We start from the raw sequence: 24,565 nt of genomic DNA, 5'->3' as shown, positions 1-24,565 counted from the left end.
AGTGATTCTGGATTTTAGAGTATCTAAGCTTATCATGTGTGATATGTTTTCTAAGTTGGTGTATCTAAGCCTGTCACATGTGATATTATCTTTTAAGCTGGTGTATCTACACCTATTATGTGTAATGCTGTCTACTTGATGTATTTAACTTTATAATGCAAGATTCTGCCTACAGAGATGGTGCATCTAAGTCTATGATGAGTGATGCTCTACTGAGTGTGTGTATCTAACATAAGTGACATTCTACTGTGCTGGTGTATCTCAGCCTGTCATGAGTGATATTGGATTTTGGACTAGAGTTTTAAAGCTTATGATGTGTGATATTTTTTTTCTAAACTTGTGTGGCCCCTTTCACACTATACATTCATCCGTTTTTAAAGATCCAATATATGTTCCGTTCTTGAAAACCCTGAAAATCGGCCGCTAAACCGCTGTTACAAAATCCCATTATAGTCTATGGGATTTTTACATTATGCGTTTTAACTCGTCATTGCCCGTTATTAATAACAGACATTATTTTGTGACGGGAGAAAGTAACGGGAGAAATAGTGCATGCCATAATGTATAGTGTGAAAGGGGCCTTAGACTACTTTCACTCTGCCATTGCGCCCTGCACTTAAAGGGGTACTCCCGTGGAAACCTTTTTTTTTTTTTTTAAATCAACTGTTGCCAGAAAGTTAAACAGATTTGTAAATCACTTCTATTAAAAAATCTTAATCCTTCCAGTACTTTTTAGGGGCTGTATACTAAAGAGAAATCCAAAAAAGAAATGCATTTCCTCTGATGTCATGACCACAGTGCTCTCTGCTGACCTCTGCTGTCCATTTTAGGAACTGTCTGTCAGAGCTGGAGAAAATCCCCATAGCAAACATATGCTGCACTGGACAGTTCCTAAAATGGACAGCAGATGTCAGCAGAGAGCACTGTGGTCATGACATCAGAGGAAATGCATTTCTTTTTTGGATTTCTCTTTAGTACACAGCCCCTAAAAGGTACTGGATGGATTAAGATTTTTTAATAGAAGTGATTTACAAATCTGTTTACCTTTCTGGCAACAGTTGATTTAAAAAAAAAAAAAAAAAAGGTTTCCACGGGAGTACCCCTTTAAATGGCTGTTAGGCCCTTTTTTCTTTCTTTTTTTTTCAGGCTTTAACGGCCGATATCGGGACGGGGCACGATGGGCAATATAGGGTCCCGATGGATCCCTTTTACTATAATGGGGTCCTTCGGGTGCCATTATTTTGTAGCTGGAGTAGTAGGAGAAAAAGACGGCGCAAGCATTATTTTTTCTCCTGCTACTCCCCCCGGCTCCCCCGACGGCCATCACACTTCCATGTCCTGACGGCAATATGAAAGAAGCCTAACCCTATTATGTGCTATGCCATCTAATGAGAAGATGTATCCATGTTTCTCATGTGAAATGATGCCTGTTTAGATGTATCTAAGCCTATAATTAGAAATACTCTTCTGAGTTGTTGTATCTTATCTAGGGTTGCTACCTTTCTTGCAAAAAAAGCCATGCCACCCATGCTAATTTGCATAATTAATTATAAATGCGTGACATCACAGGAAGCTCCGCCCATATCCAGACACGTCATGTCGCGTACCAGCCCCGCGTCGGTGAATTAACCCTAGTAGTTCAACCACAATGGCTTGACCGAGTCCTACATGTATCTACAGGGCCGTTTGAAGGAATTTGGGGGCCCCAAGCAAAATGGACATGGAGCCCCCCCCTTGATGTTCACGCACGTCATGCTCTAGGGCCGGCGTCAGGACGTAGTAACCCCCCACGTTAGGTGCAGCAGAGTTCCCCCCACATTAGGTGCAGCAGAGTTCTCCCCACATTAGGTTGGCAGTGTTCCCCCCACATTAGGTGCAGCAGAGTTCCCCCCACATTAGCAAGGCAGTGTTCCCCCACATTAGGAGCAGCATAGTTCTTCCCACATTAGGCTGGCAGTGTTCCCCCCACATTAGGTGCAGCATAGCTCTCCCCACATTAGGCTGGCAGTGTTCCCCCACATTAGGTGCAGCATAGTTCTCCCCACATTAGGTTGGCAGTGTTCCCCCCACATTAGGTGCAGCATAGTTCTCCCCACATTAGGCAGGCAGTGTTCCCCCACAGAAATCCAGCCTCCAGCCATATACAGTGTATGGCTGGAGGCTGTATGCCTGTGTACTGCCCCACTTCAGTGCTCCGACCACCGCTCCTCCCGTCCGGCCATAGCATTAGTTCTGGGCCTGGAGAAGCGGTGGTCAGAACATCGAAGATGACGTGCCGCTGGTCACTTACCAAGCTGGCCAGTGCACGTCTTCCTCCTCCTCTATGCTCCGGTCTTCTGCGCCTCCGTTGCTATGGGTGCACGCACGGGACGTCAGTGACGTCCCGGCGTGCGCTATCACCCGGCGGCCCCTGCGTTTTTAAACTTAACGCGGGGCCGCAGAGAGTTAACGGGGGCATCCCTGTGTCCTGAAAACATCTTTCAGGACACAGGGATGTCCTTAATAGTGATGGGGGAATTGCCCCGTCGCTACAGGACGGAAAGGCTCTGGCACTGCTCGGGCCCCTGGCCAGCTCGGGGCCCCAAGCAATTGCTTGGTTTGCCTGTCCTGTAGCAACGGGCCTGTGTATCTAAGCATCAATCTTATGGGTTTTACAAGTATGACTGATCGGTGGGGTCTGTACCAAGCCCTAGAGCAGTGTTTCTCAACCATGGTGCCTCCAGGTGTTGCAAAACTACAACTCCCAGCATGCCTGGACAGCCAAAGGCTGTCCAGGCATGCTGGGAGTTGTAGTTTTGCAACTTCTGGAGGCACCCTGGTTGGGAAACACTGCCCTAGAGACATAAGTATGGGATCCTGATGGTGATGGAGGCTTCAGCCAACAACCCGTCTGAAGTCCATGAGAAGCTTTACTGTAACACATGAGGTAATGAGGTATCCTCATCATTGTTTCTGAACCAGTGTGCAGTCAGCTGTTGCAAAACTACAACTCCCAGCATGCCATGGTTTTGCCACAGCCACCATCAATCATGAGAACAGATAAAAAAAATTCCCCCTGACTGAATAAAGGGCAGCGCACATGAGCAGCCAGCGCTCCCATTATCTTCTATGGGGGCCTCTATACATCTTGTGGATAGGGGATAACCTTTAAATAGACAATGTAACAGGGGAAGATTTATCAAAACCTGTCCAGAGGAAACACTGCTCAGTTGCCCATAGCAACCAATCAAATCGCTGCTTTAATTTTTCAGAGGCCTTCTCAGAAATGAAAGAAGCGATCTGATTGGTTGCTATGGGCAACTGGTCAACTTTTCCTCTGGACAGGTTTTGATAAATCTCCCCAATAGTCTTTACAGAAGACTGGGAAAGCTGGGTGACAGATATGTGTTACTTTAGTATGGGGGTGGGCGGGGGGAGGATAGGGAGATTACCTGCCTTTGTCCTCGGCTCTGGTGCAGGTGGAGGGACGTCACTCCATTTGCGCAAGGGCAGAGGTCAGGCGGCCTACATCAGGAGCGCTCGCTGGCCGGGGATCCAGGAAATAAAATATAAATAAATAAATAAAATAAATCATCTTCCTTTACTTGTGTTAACCAGGTTTAGTTTACTGTGTAGATCTAATAAATCTGTGGGTCTTCCCTCCCACTCTCTTCCCGTACCTGTTACCTTATGAGAAAACACTGGCAGGCAGCCGCCGCCGCTGATAGACAGCGTCCAGATGGCCCGTTCTTTTCTATTTTTAAAAGCGCCAGAGATTTTAGTTGACTTTTTTTTCCCCTTTATCTTCAGTTTAGGAATGGAAATCATCCTCATTTTTCAGTCTCAGCTGTGGTGTTTTCGCTGCATTGTGTGAGGGTCTTGTCGTATGACCCCATTCTGAAGTGTCTGAGGATTGACATATACAGATATAGCGCAGCTGGCATGGTCACTTGGCACATCACATGGTGATATTGCTATTTGTGTTTTTTGACCCTTAGGACTACATTTTCTTGGTTTATGAAAGTTTTTGTTACTGTTTTATTTGTTTTTTATTTATTTACACTTATTAGCCTCATTCACACAGTGTTATTTTTGGTTATTGGCTATTAGGAATTATAGATGCTTTTTTAATGCACTGTTTGCACTTCTGCCCACTTTTTCATAGACATTCATGCGGTGGCCCAGTGCAGGAGATGTTACGTGCTCCTGCTGTCCTGTCAGGCAGCCTCCTTCTGTGTCCCCAAGGCCCCTGCACTTGTTTTCCCATTGTAAATATGTTTTACCATGTAATGTGTTATAAAATGTAATGTTGCTTTAAGAGTTATACCATGTGATATGTCATGTGATTGTTACCCAGGAGGTACCAGTGACCAGGTGATCCCAAGAGTGACCTATGGGCTCCCTGCTAGTCTCCCCCATATAAGCCCTGGGTGGAGCTTCTCTCTCTTTGAGCTCTGCTCTTCTGCTAAGCTGAGGTCCAGTGCAGTCGTGCCTAGTGTTGACTGGACTGAGGTCCATTCCAGTCCTGCAGATACCATCAAGTCAAGTAAGATAAAGTCACAGCTTTATTAGTCAAGTCAAGTCAGTCCCTCTCATCTGTCAAGTCAGTGTGGTCTGCATTCAATTGTCCAGTCCTACTACAAGTCTCAGCAAGCCCTTAAGGTCTCTGCGTCACTGGTCACCTCCTTGTGCCCTGGCTGAACTGTATAGACTTTACCAACTGTCTACCCTCAGTAAAGCTACCGTTGTCTGTAACTTGGCGTCGGAGTCTTTATTGCCCCCGTGCCTAGTCCAGGATCCAGCGGTATACCTTCGGGTGGTTATAAGCTAAACCACGCCCTGGCATCACGAATACAAGGGGTTAATGCCATCTGCCCCTAGGGTAACAACATCTGCCCTCACTACACCCCGCCACCACATTCATACAACACAAAGAGGGAGATTTACTGAGCTGCACAGGGGGTGTATTTTTTATTTTAAAAAAAGGCAATTTTGAGTAGAAAAGTATGTTTCCCTCACACAAATGTGATAATTTTTTAGAAAAATACACCATTTGCATCAAGGGGACAGAAAGGGGGACCTGACTTGGCATAGAAGGGGTCCTCTCCATGCAGTTCTATGGAGGAGCCGGAGATTGCCAAAAGCAGCGCTCCAGCTCTCCCACATAGCTGCATGGAGGGGGGGTGTCGGTTGCCGCTTTGTGCGGTGGTTGACATGCCCCATTCATGCTGAGAACAGGGGCGCCGTTCGGGAGGTCGCGGGGGCCACAGTGGTCGGACCCCTGCCCGCGATCTAACACTTATCCCCTATCCTTAGGATAGGGGATACATTTTTACATCCCAGAGTTATCCTTCAAGCCCGATTAGCAACAGTAAATGTTGCAGAAATCTAAGCCAGCTCAGTGTGTGCGCCTCTTCGTAAATCCAGCGCAGTTAAAATGGGTGGAGCTATATATGAAAATGCAGCATTTAGTAGATCTCCTCCACTATGTAGTAGATCTCCTCCCATTGTTTTGCAAAATTACATCCTTAATTTTAACTAAATTTTACGACAAAATATGTCTTGTTTCACATTGTGTGAACGTAACCAGAACGTGCATTTTTTTTTAAATATATCAAGTCCTTTAGAGAAACCTACGGAAGATGGCAGAAAAAAAACACTGGGGTAGATCTTTCAAAACCTGTGCAGGGGAAAAGTGGTGCAGTTGCCCATAGCAACCAATCAGATTCCATCTTTAATATTTCAGAGGCATTTAAAAAAAATGAAAGAAGCAATCTGGTTGCTATGGGCAACTGCACCACTCTTCCTCTACACAGGTTTTGATCAATCTCCCCGCTATCTCCTAAGCATCATTCCGAATGGAAGAATTAAGCAAAAAATTTAAAATAAAATGCTGCAGAATTTATGCAAAAAAAAAAAAACAACTGCTTTATATGACCTGCCCAAGATTTTTAGACACTTTCCTCAGGCGTTTAAGTAAAGGGGTGTGGCCTCTACAAAAAAAGCATGGCTAAAGATCCCACCGGCAACACCCTTAAGCTATGTTTACACTTGTAATTTACACAATTCCGCACAAATTCCATTCAGAAAAGCTTGCTGAATGGAAATGCAGAACTGTGGGGGAATTTCTATGTTCCCTAAACACAGAATTCGAACCCCATCATTCAATAGGATTCCGCCCACGATTCCGCAAAATGCAAAGACATGTTTTTACATTTTGCGTAATGCGGAATTTTCACTGCAAAATGTCTACCTGTGGACATTCTGCAAATTGTTTACTGTGTGAACATAACCTTATAATAACAAAGGTCAATTTTGCCAAAAAAAAGAGCACCACACCTATCCTCAGGTTGTATGTGATATTGCGGTTCAGTTCCATCAAAGTGAATAGGGCAAAGTTGTAATATCAAAGAGAACCTAAAGAAAGGTACGGCACTGTTTTTGGAAGAACTTAAAGGAGTACTCTGTATAACCAAAACTTATCCTCTATCCTGAATACAGGGGTAAGTGACCAAACTCCATACAGGAGATTGCCCCAAACCCCCCGCCTTTTGCTGGCCAGAAATGCTGGGAGTGGCAGTTTTGCAACAGCTGGAGTCACTCTGGTTAGGAAGCACTGCCCTAAGTCCAGTAATAGTTGGTCTAAACTTCCTATAGACAGTCTAAGGATGCAAGAGATTTACCGAACAGCCTGATACACTTTATTTAGTTGGGCGCAGTTGTAGACAGTCTAGTACTCTAGTTCAAGTTTATTAGACAGTTTTGGTAAGTCTGCGCCACTGTGCGTGAAGCCACCTGGAAATGAGGTTATTTGGACAGTCCTTACTTATTAGAAAAGGTCCCATAGCCATAGAGTGATCAGCTGTGATCTGTGTATAAACTTGTCAGTAAGTATTCTGTTCCCTGCAGTGCCACCGCAGGAAAAATGAGGTATTACATGCAGCTCATTCACATCAGTGGGTGATGCAGAACAGGACAGGTCCTCCAGAACGAGAGACACTCTTGACAATTGGTCTCCACCTCAGCTAAACTCTATGGCTGTGCTCCTACCTGTATGTTACAAAACGGGTTGGCTCAGAATAATAAAAAACTAATAATGATATTGACTGGAGGGTTTCATACAAAAGTCATTTCCATGGCAGTGTGGGACTTGTAGTGCATCTCACAACCTATTACCGCCATTTTTACAGTAAATGCTTTATTTGATTTTCCTGCCCTCGTTCTGCTCTAATAATGTTTGCACAATGTCGCGGCTAATTGAAGCTGCATTTGCTTTAGAACGAAATGAGACAAGATTAATATTTAATGTTAAACCCCCAAATATGAAGTCATTCTTCCCGCAGCCTTAATGCATGTAAATTATGTCCAATATTGGCTTTTTTATGCTGTAATTACTGTCGCAGCTCAATAAACAAAGCTCAAATGAATAGAAGTGTTAATTTAATGCAGAAAGCAGTGTGTCAGGTGGGAGGCGGCAAAGCAGCGGCAATAGGAGGCACTTAACAACATCAAGACTTTTTACAGGAGATGCTGAAATCCAGTGTATACAAATATATTCAGATTTGTAATATACAAAACAAAGGGAAAACAGACGTCCTGCACTCACCGCTCAAACTCTGGTCAGTTGGCTCCCATCTCGGGCTGCTCCTCCGGTAAGGTGATCAAAGTAGCGTGGGGCGCTCAGAGGCGACTGGCGGCTGTTTCACACATAGGTATGGGCTTCCTCCGGCCGGAAAAAGCGCATACCTATGCGTGAAACTGCCGGCAGTCACCCCTGAGTGCCCCACGCCTCTGGCCGGAAGAAGCGCATATCTATGCGTGAAACCGCTGGCAGTCGCCTCTGAGCGCCCCACGCCTACGGCCGGAAGAAGTGCATGCCTATGCATGAAACCGCTGGCAGTAGCCTCTGAACCTCCCACGCCTGCGGCCGGAAGAGGCGCATATCTATGCGTGAAACCGCCGTCAGTCGCCTCTGAGCACCCCACACCTCCAGCCGGAAGAGGCGCATGCCTATGCGTGAAACCGCTGGCAGTCGCCGCTGAGCGCCCCACGCCTCCGGCTGGAAGAAGCGCATGCCTATGCGTGAAACCGCTGACAGTCGCCTCTGAGCGCCCCACGCCTCCGGCTGGAAGAAGCGCATGCCTATGCGTGAAACCACCGGCAGTCGCCTCTGAGCGCCCTTTGCTACCTTGATCACCTTTTGTGAGGAGCAGCCCGAGATGAGAGCCGACTGACCGGAGTTTGAGCGGTGAGTGCAGGACGCCTGTCTTCCCTTTGTTTTGTATATTATTGACCGCCATTGAATTTGTCCTAGCACCTCTGCAGCTGGATAAAGCTGGTTACCTGACCTGGTATTACACCATCCATCTCGTGGGACTGTGTCCGCAAGGTATCGGTGCCACTTATTATTTTTTCTTTATTAAGATTATTTGTATTCAGATTTGTGACAAGAAGGGTGGAAAGGACTTGTCAACTACCTTGATTCTCTCTTATTTTGAGTCCAAAGGGGCAGGATCAACAGCAGCACAGAGTGTTTAATAAAAAAGGTTGTTTTGATTTTGCAGAAGGCAGTGACTTGTCCCTCTGATGTAACTGAGGACAGCGCAGTGAGGCCATGTTCACACGGTGGAATGTACGAGCGGAATGCCCATTGATGTCAATGGAATTCTGCTGCACTGTGTACATGGCAGATTCCGGCATCCACATAAAGAATAAACTTTTCTATTCTTTCTGAGGATTTTTGTCTATAAGACGGCACCTTTCCGAGTGGTCCTATTGCCCGCTGGAGCATTCCAATGTGCAGAATGTCCACCCGACAAATTTAGACTAGTAAAAAGGTCAAAGACTTATGATGTGGTAGTCATGGAGGGGATCACAACATTTAAATGGGTACTGTCATTAAACATGATTTTTAATATTTGATTCCTTATGCCAGAATAATAATTTTTGTAATTGGCTTTCATAAAAAAATATTTAAAAAAAAATTGTTAGTTTTTCTGCTGTAGACTTCTGGCCACCAGGGGTCTCCCTTCTTGGCCAGAACACATTCCACCTTCTCAAAATCTCAGATTTTGGTCTCCTGCTTGTAATAGCAGGAGACCAAAACTCAGGAAGTGTTTGTCTGCACTGAGATTGATTGACAGCTGCAGAGAAAGTGAAAGCTCCACAGATTCTCACTGATAGCGACACAGACTGAAACATGCACAGAGCCTGAGGTCTTCTATTCATCACAGCACTGCAACCATGTGAGGGCGGAAGGGGTCCCTCAGCAGGCTTCAGTGATGGTATGCCTGCTGGGAAACGCCCACTTTCTTCTGCTGGGAGATTTCACTATGTGAGCAAGAAGGGTAAGATACACAGCTTTTTAAAGCTCTGAATTTTTTTCTAAGGGTGGGAGGGGTGTTAAGAGTAGTTAGGGAACATATCCTGAGTTAGTTTAGAAAGGTTTATATAGTGACGGGTACTTTTTAAGGAGAGCAGTATGATGATCTATGATCTGTTTGGTGACATGATGATGACAAGGTTGCATGCGATGTTGAAGAGGTTAAGCCCTGTTCATATCACGGAATTACCGAGCAGAATCCGGCGGAAAAATTTTGTTTGGAAATTCCTTTGTTTCCAATGGGATTCTGCTGAACCGTGTACATGGTGGAATTTCCGCCACAGAAATCATGATTGACTCTTTCTACGGAAGCCACTTGGAAATTGAGACAGCACATTTCTGAGTGGTTCTAGCTCTGGCATGCCGGCACCTGCTGTTTGCGGAATGTCAGCCGGAAGGTTTCTGGTTGGACATTCCGCCAAAATTCCTCCACATTAACATGGCTTCAGGATGTGAGGAAGAGACTGGTTGTTATTAAGGAAGTTTGTGAATGGAAAATGGTTCACAGCTGCACAGAGTATTTCAGAAGAGAGAGTTGGCTGATATTGTGGTGAGCAGTCACCTGTCTACTCATAGGATAATGTTAGAGACAGCAAGGAGAATGGACTGGGCCATGGACTGGTAGTAGATGGGGAAGAGTCGCTGGCTCCAGAGTGTGTGGGTGCAGCAGTGCCCTTGTTCATTAAGTGGGATTGTGCTGATCCTTTTGTTCTGTGTATACAGCTCCAATACAAACCTACGTGTCTCTATGGTACAGACTACAAACAAACAATATGTAGTCTGACCTTGCATTCATAGGAGGATATTTAACAATGTTGGCGTAAGGGAGTAAAGATTTTACCCGTTTGCTTGGTGTATTGTTTGCACAGTTGTTCAAAATTTACCAAAAAGGCGCACGGGACTTGATAAATTTCACACAATCACAGAAACCAGTGAGCTGCAGAGATAGGTTCAAAGGGGTATTCCATAAAAAACACATTTTTTTTTTATAGACTGGATCCAGAAAGTTAAACAGATTTGTAAATTACTTCTATTAAAAATGTTTAATCCTACCAGTACTTATCAGCTGCTGAAGTTGAGTTGTTCTTTTCTGTCGGACTACAGTGCTCTCTTCCGACACCTCCGTCTGTCTCAGGAGCTGTCCAGAGTAGCAGCAAATCCCCATAGCAAACCTCTTCTGCTCTGGACAGTTCCTAAGACAGACAGAGGTGTCAGCAGAGAGCAATGTTGCCAGACTGAAAAGAACAACTCAACTTCAGCAGCTGATAAGTACCGGAAGGATTAAGATTTTTATTATAGAAGTAATTTACTTTTTTTTTTTTTTTTTTATGGAATACCCCTTTGAACCTATCTCTGCAGCCCACTGGTTTCTGTGATTGTGTGAAATGTATCAAGTCCCGTGCGGCTTTGCGAAAAAAAAAAAAAAAAAAAAAAAAAATAATAATATATATATATATATATATATATATATATATATATATATATATATATATACTGTATACTTTTTAATTTGTGCAAATAATAAATCCAGCTTCACTGCAAAAATTGGTGTATGGTGCACCAAACAGTAGACAATTTTGAAAGATGTTCTACCAAAAGTTGTGCAAAAAAATTGGCAAAAAAATGCAATTGCGCAAAAGTTGCAGGGATATTTAGAACATTAACTCCTTAAGGACACATGACGTACCGCTACGTCATGTGTCCCGATCCTGCGATATAACGCGGGGTTACACGGTAACCCCGCATCATATCGCGGCGGGCCCGGCGTCATAGTGAAGCCGGGACCCGCCGCTGATAGTGTCCGGCACTGATCGTGGTGCCGCGCGCTATTAACCCTTTAATCGCGCGCTCAAAGCTGAGCCGCGCAGCTAAAAACGAAAGTGAAAGTGCCCGGCTAGCTCAGGGAGCTGTTCGGGATCGCCGCGGTATAATCGTGGCATCCCGAACAGCTGTACTACAGGAGGAAAGTCTCTTACCTTCCTTCCTGCAGTCCGATCGCTGATTGAATGCTTCAAGCCTGAGATCCAGGCTTGAGTAATCAATCACCGATTTCACTGATTGTTGCCATGCAACGGCAAGGCAGCAGTCTGTGAATGAAATCAGCCATTGCAAGCTGATAGGTCTCTATGGCACCTGTCAGCTTGCAAAAAAAAGTGTAAAAAATAAAAGTTAACCCTTTCAGGTATTCCCTTCTGAATTAAAAGTTTGAATCACCCGGCATTTCCTAGTAACAAAATAAAACAGTGTAAATAAAAATACACATGTGGTATCACCACGTGCGGAAATGTCCGAATTATCAAAATATACCACTTTTTAAACCGCACGTTCAATGGCGTACGCGCCAAAAAAATTCCAAAGTCCAAAATATTGCATTTTTGATCACTTTTTATACCACAAAATGTGAATAAAAAGTGATCAAAAAGTCTGATCAGAACAAAAAAACTTCAGATCACGGCGCAAAAAATGAGCCCTCATAGCGCCCTAAACACAGAAAAATAAAAAAGTTATAGGGGTCAGAAGATGACCATTTTAAACGTAGAAATTTTCCTGCATGTAGTCATGATTTTTTTTTTTAAGTGACACAAAATCAAACCTATACAAGTAGGGTATCATTTTAACCGTATGGACCTACAGAATAAAGATAATGTGTCATTTTTGCCGAAAAATGTACTGCGTAAAAACAGAAGTCACCAAAACTTACAAAATAGTGTTTTTTCATCAATTTTGTCGCACATTGATTTTTTTTCCCGTTTCACCGTAGATTTTTGGGTAAAATGACTAATGTCATTACAAAGTAGAATTAGTGACGCAAAAAATAAGTCATCATATAGAATTTTAGGTGAAAATTTTTAAGAGTTATGATTTTTTAAAGTTAAGGAGGAAAAATTGAAAATGAAAAAACGGAAAAAGCCCCGGTCCTTAAGGGGTTAAAGTGGCGTAAAGCCAATGATAAATGTCCCCCATTGTCTCCTCTATGTATCCTCTATTTTGTGTTAACCTTATTCCATGTAAGAGGCCGCTGCCGAAATCCCTCGGCACTAGGATTGCGCGGACCTGTGCTGTCCCCATTGGCGGCAACACTGTCCATGCATAATTCCACCGAAACAAGGAACATGTTCATTCTTTCCGCAAGTGAATTTCCGTGGCTGAAATTCCATAGTGTGAATGGGTCAGCTACGAAATTCCATAGTGTGCATGGGTCAACCAGCCCGCACCAATGCTAGATTAGTGCAGGAGATTTCGTAGTGTGAACATACCCTAAGAATGTGTATTAGTAAGAAATAGCGATCAGATGCTATAAAGCAATGGTCACCAAACGGTCGACCTCCAGACATTGCAAAACTACAATTCCCAGCATGCCAACAGCTGTCCGCGCATGCTGGGAGTTGTAGTTTTGCTACACCTGGAAGTCCACTGTTTGGAGACCACTGTTTTAGAGTGTGACTGCATGATCAGACTACACAGGGTTTGTTTTGTAGTCTGTAACTATGGAAACACGTAGTTAGGCATAGGAGCTGTATACACAAAACAGCTATAGATTTTTTATCAGATGTATTTGAGTCAAGTTCTGTCACTGCCCGACATTCCTGTATTTCATACTTTTCGGACATTGATATGATCTTTTATTTTGTTTATTGTCCAGTCTTTCTTTTCCATTAAAACCACTGGATAAAATGATAATGTTGTTCCCCCCCGGCAGGGGGCACCACAGCCAGTTACTAAATCATGTGAGGTGTCGCAGTACTGGACATGGTCCTGTACCTTGTGTCGTAAGTCCCCATAGTCAGAGTTCCTTCATCCTGATAGGAGTCTCTTGATGGGATAACCCCTAGTCGCCTCTTCCTTCTTTAATTTAATGTGTATATTGTATATATTTTATTTTATAAAGGTTACTTACAGGACCTTAGGTCATGTGATCTACAGTAAATGTGTTGCTAAGGTTAAGGACCTTCCAGGTCACGTGGTTGTGCCACCTGATGTACCGCAATCCTTTGTAATATGACTGACAGGTTTGGGGAGCCAATTAGCTTTGAGCCTGCCCCCTTGCCATATAAGGGCACTGTTTCCAATCATCTCTCTCTTGGGTTCCGGACTAACGGAGAGAACACAGCTCCGTTCATACCTACAAGACAAATCTAGGCCTGAAGCCTATCTCTTCAGCATCTTGCTAAACTTGAGTTTATCCAACTCTCTCCTAAAATCCTACGTGACTACTGAACCTAAATAAAACCCCTAAAATCAGTGGAACAGCGTAAAACAAGCTTATTCCCTACAAGGTCCCAACCAACCTGTGAGGAGCCTAAGTACCGATCCTCTGTATAGACTGTTTGCTGATTTCATCCTGCATAAAATCTGCAGTAAAGTTAATTCCAGTTTACTACAATTCTGGTTGTGGACAATCGTTTATTCCTCCCTATCATTCCTGGGACGGGTGGTGGTAGGATATATATATGAGGAGGAACCCGCACCCTGGTGTCATGACAGTTAAGGGTTGATGCAACACCCTTTCATCACCGCACAGCTACACCCTATTCACCCTACACCCCCCCAAGCTACCACACATGTAAATGGATGGATCGATATTTCATAACTTTACCCACATAAGCTAAGTCCAACTGGAATACATTGAGCCAGCCAATTCCCTGCCGTCAAAAAACACCTATTTATCCTCGCCGTCCGGGCAGCGTTATCAGAGGAGCCATTTCTCCCCTCCCCCATAGATTAACTAATGACTGAGAGGGATATGAATCCAAACATGTATCCATCATCCCTGACAAGGCTCAGTGCTCGGTAATATTTGGAGTGTCAGATAAAAGTGTCAGCTATTTCAGGGCTTCGAGTTATTGGCCACAGTGTTCAAATGAGTCTTTGAAAAACAACATAATAATATTTTTCGTAAATTATCTATACCCGTCATGATTTAATCATAATTTACCATATGGAAGTCATACAAGAGCCTAGAGCTCGACATAACAATGTATCAGGAGCTGAGTCGGACCATTACGAGTCTTATAGGGGTGATCCAAAGATTAAAGGGGTACTCCGGTGAAAAAGAATATATTTTAAATCAACTGATGCCATGAAGTTAAACAGATTTGTAAATTACATCTATTTTAAAATCTTAACCCTTACAGTACTTATCAGCTGCTGAATGCTCCGGAGGAAGTTGTGTAGTTCTTTCCAGTCTGACCACAGTGCTCTCTGCTGACACCTCTGTCTATGTCAGGAACTGTCCAGAGCAAGAACAAATCCCCATAGCAAACCTCAGTTCCTGACATGGACAGAGGTGTCAGCAGAGAGCACTGTGGTCAGACTGGAAAGAACTACACAACTTCCTCTGGAGCATACAGCAGCTGATAAGTACTGGAAGGATCAAGATTTTTCAATAGAAGTAATTTTTAAATCTGTGTAACTTTCTGGTACCAGTTGATTTAAGATTTTTTTTTTCACTGGAGTACCCCTTTAATAGTTACCTCCTATCTATTCTTTTGGCGCAAAATTACATTGCCACCAGTGGGGACAGCGCATGCTCACCTGGTTATAGCGCTGATTCATTCATTGAAGACAATGGGAGGTTTCTGCACCAGAATTTCAGGAGGAAATTATGTAGTGTGCACCCCTTAAAGGGGTATTTCAGGATTTTTTATTTGACTATGCTACAGGGGCTGTAAAGTTAGTGTAGTTCATAGTGTTTGTACCTGTGTGTTACAGTGATCTTGCAATTCTTATATGATTTATTTTTATCACCATACAAAATTACTCAGGTCTCGAATTTTTACAGGTTTCAGTGTGGCCCAAGACATGACATTACTATTCAGGTGTGTAAAGCCTGTCCTGTTTCAATGGTCGAGAGCGACCACTGGGTGGGAGAGAGATCATTCTGCACCAGCTGGAGGAACCAAGGTTAGAAAACAGTGGTGTTTTGAATGGAATGCAGTTCATTTGTGTTTCAGTGGGTGGGGTGGCTGATGTGTCGGAGGCAGGAAAGGGACTTCACACTTACAAGCAAGGATTGGGATTTGTAGTTTAAGAGACCGAACTCAAACAGGAAATGCCCAGTTCACAAAAAGATAGCCACATTGTTATGGTAATCTCAAAACACAGCCATTTAGTCCCAACACAAGCGCAAATCCTTCCTAAGCGTACGGTAAGGCAAAAAAATATTTAGTCAGCCAAAAAATTGTGCAAGTTCTCCCACTTAAAAAGATGAGAGAGTCCTGTAAGTTTCATCATAGGTAGACCTCAACTACGAGACACATAAATATTTGGTCACCTACAAACAAGCAAGATTTCTGGCTCATACAGACCTGTAACTTCTTCTTTAACCCATTAAGGACCAAGCCCATTTCTCCCTTAAGGACCAGAGCATTTTTTTGCACATCTGACCACTGTCACTTTAAGCATTAATAACTCTGGGATGCTTTCACTTATTAAATTGATTCCGAGAATGTTTTTTCGTGACATATTTTACTTTAACATAGTGGTAAATTTTCGTCGATGCTTGCATCCTTTCTTGGTGAAAAATTCCAAAATTTCATGAAAAATTTGAAAATTTTTCATTTTCTAACTTTGAAGCTTTCTGCTTGTAAGACATTCCAAATACATTATATATTGATTCACATATACAACATGTTTACTTTATTTTGGCATCATAAAGTTCACATGTTTTTACTTTTGGAAGAACAACATTTTCAAAATTAGAATTTTTCAGGGACCAATTTTGAAATATTTGGAATACCCCATAAATTACCCCATTATAAAAACAGGAATAGCAGCAAAGTTAAGGAGAAAATTCAAAATCTCCATTTTTTACATTAACATGTTCTTGTAGACGCAGTTTTTGAATTTTTACAAGGAGTAAAAGGAGAAAAAGCCCCCCAAAATGTGTAACCCATGTGTAAGGAAATACCTCATTTGTCTATGTAAACTGTTCGGTGGGAGCAGTAGAGGACTCAGAAGGGAAGAATCGACAATGGGATTTTGGAGAGTGTTTTTCTAAAATGGTTTTTGTAGTCATCTCATTGTTATTGTGGTGTTGTCTCAGCAGCTCCCAAGCATCGTCCTCTCTCCTAAGACACACATCCTCATCATCTTCTGTCTCGGGAGGCATGGCTCAATCTTGTCTCTGAACTCTAATGTCACACCTCTGACTAGCCCTTTCAGCTACATCACCATCTCCCTGTCATATACACACACACACACACACATATATATATATATATATATATATATATATATATATACATATACATATATATATATATATATATATATATATATATATATATCAGGACATTTAGAGAGAATGAGGTGTGGCTACAGCATGCTGTCTTGTACAAAACAATGCCAAAGGCAGAGGATCAGACAGGAAATGGGTACCAGGTGCTGCATCTATTAGAGCTCCTTCATTTCTGTGATTTCTGTTTTCCTTGTTTCCTTTTTAGCAACTAAAATAAGTTTACTTCAAGAATGTTAGGATGTCCAGGCTATTGTGTTATTTATTGCTGTTGCCTATTATCTAATTGGATGTATTATTTGGGCCAGTTCACACTGAGAATTTCCACTTTGCCCCTGTTGTCAATGTCAATGGTAAATAGTTTGCTGATGAATTTCCGCTGCAGAATTCCCACCGAAAAAATGAACATGTTCATTCTTTTGGTTGAATTCAGTGCGTGCTGCATTGCTATTAATAGTGACATCGTAGGTTCGACAGTCCTAGCCGTGGCGGCGCCTGCTGCGCTGAGAATCTCTGCCTGGAATTTGTCTGGGCGGAAATTCTCATTGTGAACGCACCCTTACTCTTGACTTGAATATTTTGCTACGCTACATATTCATACTGCCTAGGTTTTCTGTGTGATGTACATCTAGTTCAGTGTTTTCCAAACAGTGTGCCTCCAGCTGTTGCAAAACTAAAATTCCCAGCATGCCTGGACAGCCTTCCATTGTATCTCAGCGTCCTTTCATTGTTACATGTGTATGCCTGACAAATGCTTCTGTTTTTGACTTATTTATTTATTATTTGTATATAAATTGACTTATTTATATTATTATTATTAATAATAATAATAATAATAATAATACAAATTCGTATTAAAACTATTGATAATATAATAATTATTAATAATAATATTTTTATTATTGTTGTTATTATTGTTGTTAATAAAAACAATTATGATTTAAACAATTGATGCAAATAAAAAAAAACTATAAATACAAATAAATAAAATAAATAATAGAAAAATAAATCAATGTAAATAAATAAATAAATAAATAAATAGCTCTAGTGGTTCGTGTGAAAACTATTCTATTTTCCTATTTGAGAACTTTTCTATATGGTCTTATACACCAGCTCTTTTCCTTCACTATAGATTTTGACCGCTGTGACATGTGGTATTGCTAGGTCAATCGGTATGATCTATAGGTAATAAAAACGAATTACGTCACCTTATCGCTCAGCCAGGTCTACTTTACGTGATCCGGGGCCCCTGAGATTTTAGTCATCAGGATTTCACTCCCAAACAATCAATGGCCATTTCTTTTTGAATGATCGTCCAGGACCATAAGTCAAGCTGAGCTCATTTGGGATGGACTAGTGCAGAACAGAACAGCTGCTTAGATATTGCAGAAGACTGACACTGAGTAGATGCTCTTAAAGGGGTTATGCACCATAAGGTGATTTTAGTACGTACCTGGCAGACAGTAATGGACATACTTAGGAAGGATCTGCGCTTGTCTTGGGGCTAAATGGCTATGTTGTGAGATTACCATAACACTGTGACTAGCTGTTTGTGAACTGGTATTTCCTGTTTGACTTTTCTTGTTTTTACTACAAATCCCACAATTTTCCTCCCTCCCACACACCAGCCACCCCACTCATTGAAACATAAATGAGCAGCTGTTGCATTAGTTGCAGATTGATCTCTATCCCACCAAGCGATCGCTCCACCCATTGAAGTAGACAGGCTCCCTGTCATCAGCTGACTAGTGAGTGAGGTCTCTGCCGCATTGCAACCTGGGAAAAATCTGAGACAGCAGTCATTTTGTATGCTGGTAAAAATAAATATTGGAGTGAAGAATTGTGAGAAAACCGTCACACACAGGTACAGACACTATATTATGAACTACACTAACTTTACAGCCCCTGTAGCATAGTCAAATAAAAAAAAATCCTGGAATACCCCTTTAATGGCACTTATAGAGGCACTGTGGTCTACACTGCATAGGCTCTTTTACTGGGATATATGGAGGCACTGTGGTTGACCCAATGTAGGTACTCTTACTGGTCCCGATAGGGGCACTGTGATTGACAGTGTAGGCACTCTTACTGGCACTTATGGGGGCACTGTGGTTGACACTGTGTAAGTATAGAGGCATTGTGGTTAACACTATGTAGGCACTCCTACTGGCACTCATGGGGGGCACTGTGGTTGACACTCTTATTGGTATGTATAGATGCTCTGTGGTTGATCAATGTGTAGGCACTCTTATTGGTATGTATAGAGGCACTGTGGTTGATCAATGTGTAGGCACTCTTATTGGTATGTATAGAGGCACTGTGGTTGATCAATGTGTAGGCACTCTTATTGGTATGTATAGAGGCACTGTGGTTGATCAATGTGTAGGCACTCTTATTGGTATGTATAGAGGCACTGTGGTTGATCAATGTGTAGGCACTCTTATTGGTATGTATAGAGGCACTGTGGTTGATCAATGTGTAGGCACTCTTATTGGTATGTATAGAGGCACTGTGGTTGACACTTTGTAGACACTCTTATCGGCACTTATGGAGGCACTGTGGTTGACACTTTGTAGACACTCTTATCGGCACTTATGGAGGCACTGTGGTTGATAAACGTGTAGGCACTCTTATTGGTATGTATAGAGGCACTGTGGTTGACACTTTGTAGACACTCTTATTGGCACTTATGGAGGCACTGTGGTTGATAAACGTGTAGGCACTCTTATTGGTGTGTATAGAGGCACTGTGGTTGATAAATGTGTAGGCTCTTTTATTGGTATGTATAGAGGCACTGTGATTGACACTGTGTAGGCACACTTATTAGCACTTATGGAGACAATTGTGGTTGACATTGTGTAGGCATTCTTACTCGCCCTTATGGAGGTACTGTAGTTGATAAATGTGTAGGCACTCTTATTGGTATGTATAGAGGCACTGGGGTTGACCCTGTGTAGGCACACTTATTGGCACTTATGGAGGCAATTGTGGTTGACACTGTGTAGGAATTCTTACTCGCACTTATGGAGGTACTGTGGTTGACACTCTGTAGGCACTTTTACAGGCACTCATGGGGGGCACTGTGGTTGACCCTTATAAATGAACCCAGAACTATTGCTGGCCCCTCTGGTCTCTGTGTATGTGTATTTCAGGTGCCATTTATAAATCACTGTGCTTGGCTTTTGATGGGACTAGGGGTCCCGACTAGCACTTTTAAAGAAATTTAGGGACAAAGAAAAAAGTAACGAAGTAAATAATGTGCTGCAGCAAGCATGGTGTGGACTGTACCTATTTCTAAATGATGGAGGATGTGCAAAGATTGTCTCTATATATAGGGGTATTGAGGTATGAATATACATGGGCGGTTATAATACAGATCACTTGCAGACATCAGATTTCTACACTACACTTTTATATTATTTCTCTATATGCTGCCTATCTTTTAGAGAACAACAGGGGCAGTATGGCATATTTATATAGCAGCAAGCATAGAAAGGAGGAGGATAACAAGCACAGTGGAGCTTTATGTATAATGCTGTTTGTTTTGGGATATACTGAATATTTTCTTCTTAAGATGCAGTCACTTCCTCCAGCAATGTGGAAGAAGCTTCAGCTTTGAGCCATAAACTGTGCTGCCTCCATCCATACATTACAGTGGGGCCGGAGGGGGTCCTACTTTGTAGAAATACCCTCCCGGGTGTATGTGACTCATGAGAAGCGAGGTATTAAGCAGCGACAAGTGTATGGTGCTGAGCGAGGTCAACTTTAAAGCGGAGACACATTCTAAAGCCAATCTCTATTTACTGCCTATTGTCTCTCCCAAGCCTCCCATGAAGTACTGTTACTGTATATGACCTATGTACCATACCATCATACACATATCATATCATCATACACATACAACCCATCATACATATCCCATATCATCATACACATACATACCATCATACACATACACACCATCATACACATATTATATCATCATACACATACAACCCATCATACATATCCCATATCATCATACACATACATACCATAATACACATACATATACATACCATTGTACACATATCAACCATTGTACACATACACATAAATGTCATCATACAGAAATCATACACATACATACCATCGTACACATGCATATCATTGTACACATACATACCATCATACGCATACATTCCATCATACACATACATGCATACATACCTTCTTACACATACATACAATTATACACATACAAAGCTTCTTACATATACATACCTTCAAATACATACATACCATCATACATATCCCATATCATCATACACATACATACCATCATACACATACATACCATCATACACATACCATATCATCATACAAATACTATCATACACATACATACCATCATACACATACCACATCATCATACACATACAACCCATCATAGAAATCCCATATCATCATACACATACATACCATCATACACATACCATATCATCATACAAATACTATCATACATATGCATACCATCATACACATACCATATCATCATACACATACAACCCATCATACATATCCCATATCATCATACACATACATATACATACCATTGTACACATACCAACCATTGTACACATACACATACATGTCAATACATACCATCATATACATACCATCATACACATACAAAGCTTCTTAATACATACATAACTTCATATACATTCATAGCATCATATGCACACATACATACCTTCATACACATACATACCTTCTTACACATACATACATTCATACACATACATACCATCATACACATACATTCCATCATACACATACATACCTTCATACACATACATACCTTCTTACACACACATACATACCATCATATACATACATACCATCATACACATACATTCCATCATACACATACATTCCATCATACACATACATACCTTCATACACATACATACCTTCTTACACACACATGCATACCATCATATACATACATACCATCATACACATACATTCCATCATACACATACATACCTTCATACACATACATACCTTCTTACACACACATACATACCATCATATACATACATACCATCATACACATACAAAGCTTCTTACACATACATACCTTCATATAAATACATAGCATCATACACATACAAAGCTTCTTACACATACATAGCTTCATACACATACATTCCATCATACACATACATTCCATCATACGCATACATACATACCTTCTTACATATACATACATACATTCATACACATACATACCATCATACACATACATTCCTTAATACACATACAATCCTTCATACACATACATACCTTCTTACACATACATACCATCATACACTTACATACCATCATACACATACATACCTTCATACGCACAGCAGTAAGTGTCAGCTATGTGGATTTCATAGTCAGGCAGTCTACTGTATAGAGAGACCTTCTGTGCCTGCAGGAATGTGGTGTTTACCCTAGACATCTTATCCCCTATTCAATGGATAGGGGATTAGATGTCTGATTGCGGGGGTGGGGGGAGGTCCGGTAGCTTGGACCGCCTGCGATCTCCTGTCCGGCACCACAGTGTTCTGGCTTGGAGCTTCCGTGTTTGTGACATCACGTCATGCTCCCTCTGTTCATGTGGATGCCCGTCATCCGGTACGAAGCAGAGTTTACTCCGTGCGCCAGATAACTGGGGTGCCGTGCCGGAGATCACGGGGGTCCCAGTGTACCCCGCAATCTGTCAACTAATCCCCTATCCTTTGTCTAGAGGTGGAGTACCCCTTTAAGTGTTCAACCAGCAGAAGACAATAAATAATAACAATAATATTATTCCACTGTGTGTACATCAGTGATTTCCAACCAGGGTGCCACCAGCTGTTCTTAAAATACAACTCCGAGCATGCCCGGACTGCCCAAAGCATGAAGGGGAAATCGAAGGTCACCATTAGAGATGAGCGAACTTACAGTAAATTCGATTTGTCACAAACTTCTCGGCTCGGCAGTTGATGACTTATCCTGCATAAATTAGTTCAGCTTTCAGGTGCTCCGGTGGGCTGGAAAAGGTGGATACAGTCCTAAGAAAGAGTCTCCTAGGACTGTATCCACCTTTTCCAGCCCACGGGAGCACCTGAAAGCTGAACTTATTTATGCAGGATAAGTCATCAACTGCTAAGCCGAGAAGTTCGTGACAAATCGAATTTACTGTAAGTTCGCTCATCTCTAGTCACCATATGGACATCTGTACTATAAATGACACATGGTAAGTGGGGGCCTTGGTACAGATTTTGCATATTGGATCACACAAGCGTCAAAAAGCCACTTATCAAGCTGCTTACTGTCTTTTATAAAGGGCTCTTCTTTTCACACAAAGGATAGGGGAAACTAGTAGATTGATTGGGGCCTGATCACTGTGGCCCCCACCTATCCAGAGAATGCCAAAAAATTGTCCTCCAAATAAACAGAGTGTATGGACAGTGCTTAGTTCATTCTCTGTAGAGGCTTCCAAATATTGCCGAGCACTGAACTTGGCAATGTATAAAGGTAAAGTGTGGAGCAGCTAGCGCCTCACTGCCTGGATGTCACTCAAATCTAATTTCCCCATAGACCAGTGTTTTATTTCAAAACTACAACTCCCAGAATGCCCGGACAGCCTTTGGCAGAAAGTTGTAGTTTTGCAAGAGCTGGAGGCTTATAATTGTGTTTCATTAACTCCCTATTTTCAAAATCTTTTCTTGCTGTCAGTGAATAGAAACATTCTTGCTTACGTCCAGAGGCTGAAAACCTAAGAATTTACTGCTCCTGTATATCCAGTCTAATCCTCTGTGAGCTAAACACATCAGCAGCACATACATAGAAACATACATAGAAACATAAAATGTGTCGGCAGATAAGAACCATTTGGCCCATCTAGTCTGCCCAACCACCAACCTTTCGGTTAACAGCTGGACCTTCTCCTGTCCTGGTAACTTGCAACAATGTATCTATTGGTCTATTGAGCTCACAGAGCATTGACTAGACTGGATGCAATTAGATCACTTCTCAGCTTGTCTAGATTGTATATAATTATCTCCACTTCTCAGCTGAGAGCAGGACTAGCTATGCACAATGTATCAGTCTGGATTCCAAGCTGATTATCTCACAGAGCATTGCCTAGATTGGATACAATTGTATCTACTTCTCAGCTGAGAGCAGGACTAGCTATGTAGAATGTATCAGTCAGGAGTCTAGGCTGTTTAGCTCACAGAGCATTGTCAAGACTGGATACAATAGTCTCCACAGGACAAGCTATGTAGAATGTATTAGTCAGGAGTCTAGGCTGTTTAGCTCACAGAGCATTGTCTAGACTGGATACAATAGTCTCCACAGGACAAGCTATGTAGAATGTATCAGTCTGGAGTCAAGGCTGTTTAGCTCACAGAGCTTTGTCTAGACTGGATACACTAGTCTCCGCAGGACAATTTATGTACAATGTATCAGTCTGGAGTCCTGTATGGATACAATTGTAGCAAACAGTTTAAAGGTTTTTCTGTATCTCACTGTAAACAAAAATATTCCTATACAACACTGGTATCTAAACTGTGGACCTACAAATGTTGCAAAGCTACAACTCCCAGCCTGACCGAACAGTCAACAGCTGTCCAGGTATATTGGGAGTTGTAGTTTTGCAACACAGGAGGTCCACAGTTTGCAGACCTTTATGTTCTCTTGTCTTTCTTACCCCATTCATATTGTAGCTGACATTGCTGGATTAATGGGGTACTCCTCCCCTAGAAATCTTATCCCCTATCCAAAGGATCTCTCCTGCAGCACCCCGTTTCACAGCTGCATAGAGTGAGGATCGCTCTGTGGCTAATGATGGGCGATGCAGGGGACGGAGTATCGTGATGTCACAGCTCCGCCCCCTTGTGATGTCACACCCCACCCCCTCAATGCAAGTCTATGGGAGGGGGCGT

At 42.2% G+C, this 24,565-nt stretch overlaps 1 protein-coding gene across 3 annotated transcripts in view; it reads right to left on the bottom strand.

The window, feature by feature from the left end:
- ARK2C (arkadia (RNF111) C-terminal like ring finger ubiquitin ligase 2C) overlaps window positions 1-24,565 on the bottom strand; it is a 103,840-nt gene that overhangs the window by 41,623 nt on the left and 37,652 nt on the right. Inside the window, exon 1 of one of the 3 annotated variants that reach the window (XM_056543207.1) lies at window positions 3,667-3,862. The exons of the other annotated variants lie outside the window; for them this stretch is intronic. The gene's annotated coding sequence lies outside the window, so the exon portion shown is untranslated. Of the gene's footprint in view, window positions 1-3,666; window positions 3,863-24,565 lie in introns of those variants that run through there. 3 annotated transcript variants of the gene reach the window in all.

The sequence above is a fragment of the Hyla sarda genome, chromosome 1, assembly GCF_029499605.1.
Source record: "Hyla sarda isolate aHylSar1 chromosome 1, aHylSar1.hap1, whole genome shotgun sequence".
Classification (NCBI taxonomy): Eukaryota; Metazoa; Chordata; class Amphibia; order Anura; family Hylidae; genus Hyla; species Hyla sarda.
The sequence above is the reverse complement of the archived record's forward strand: the minus strand, read 5'-3'. Positions and strand labels throughout refer to the sequence as shown.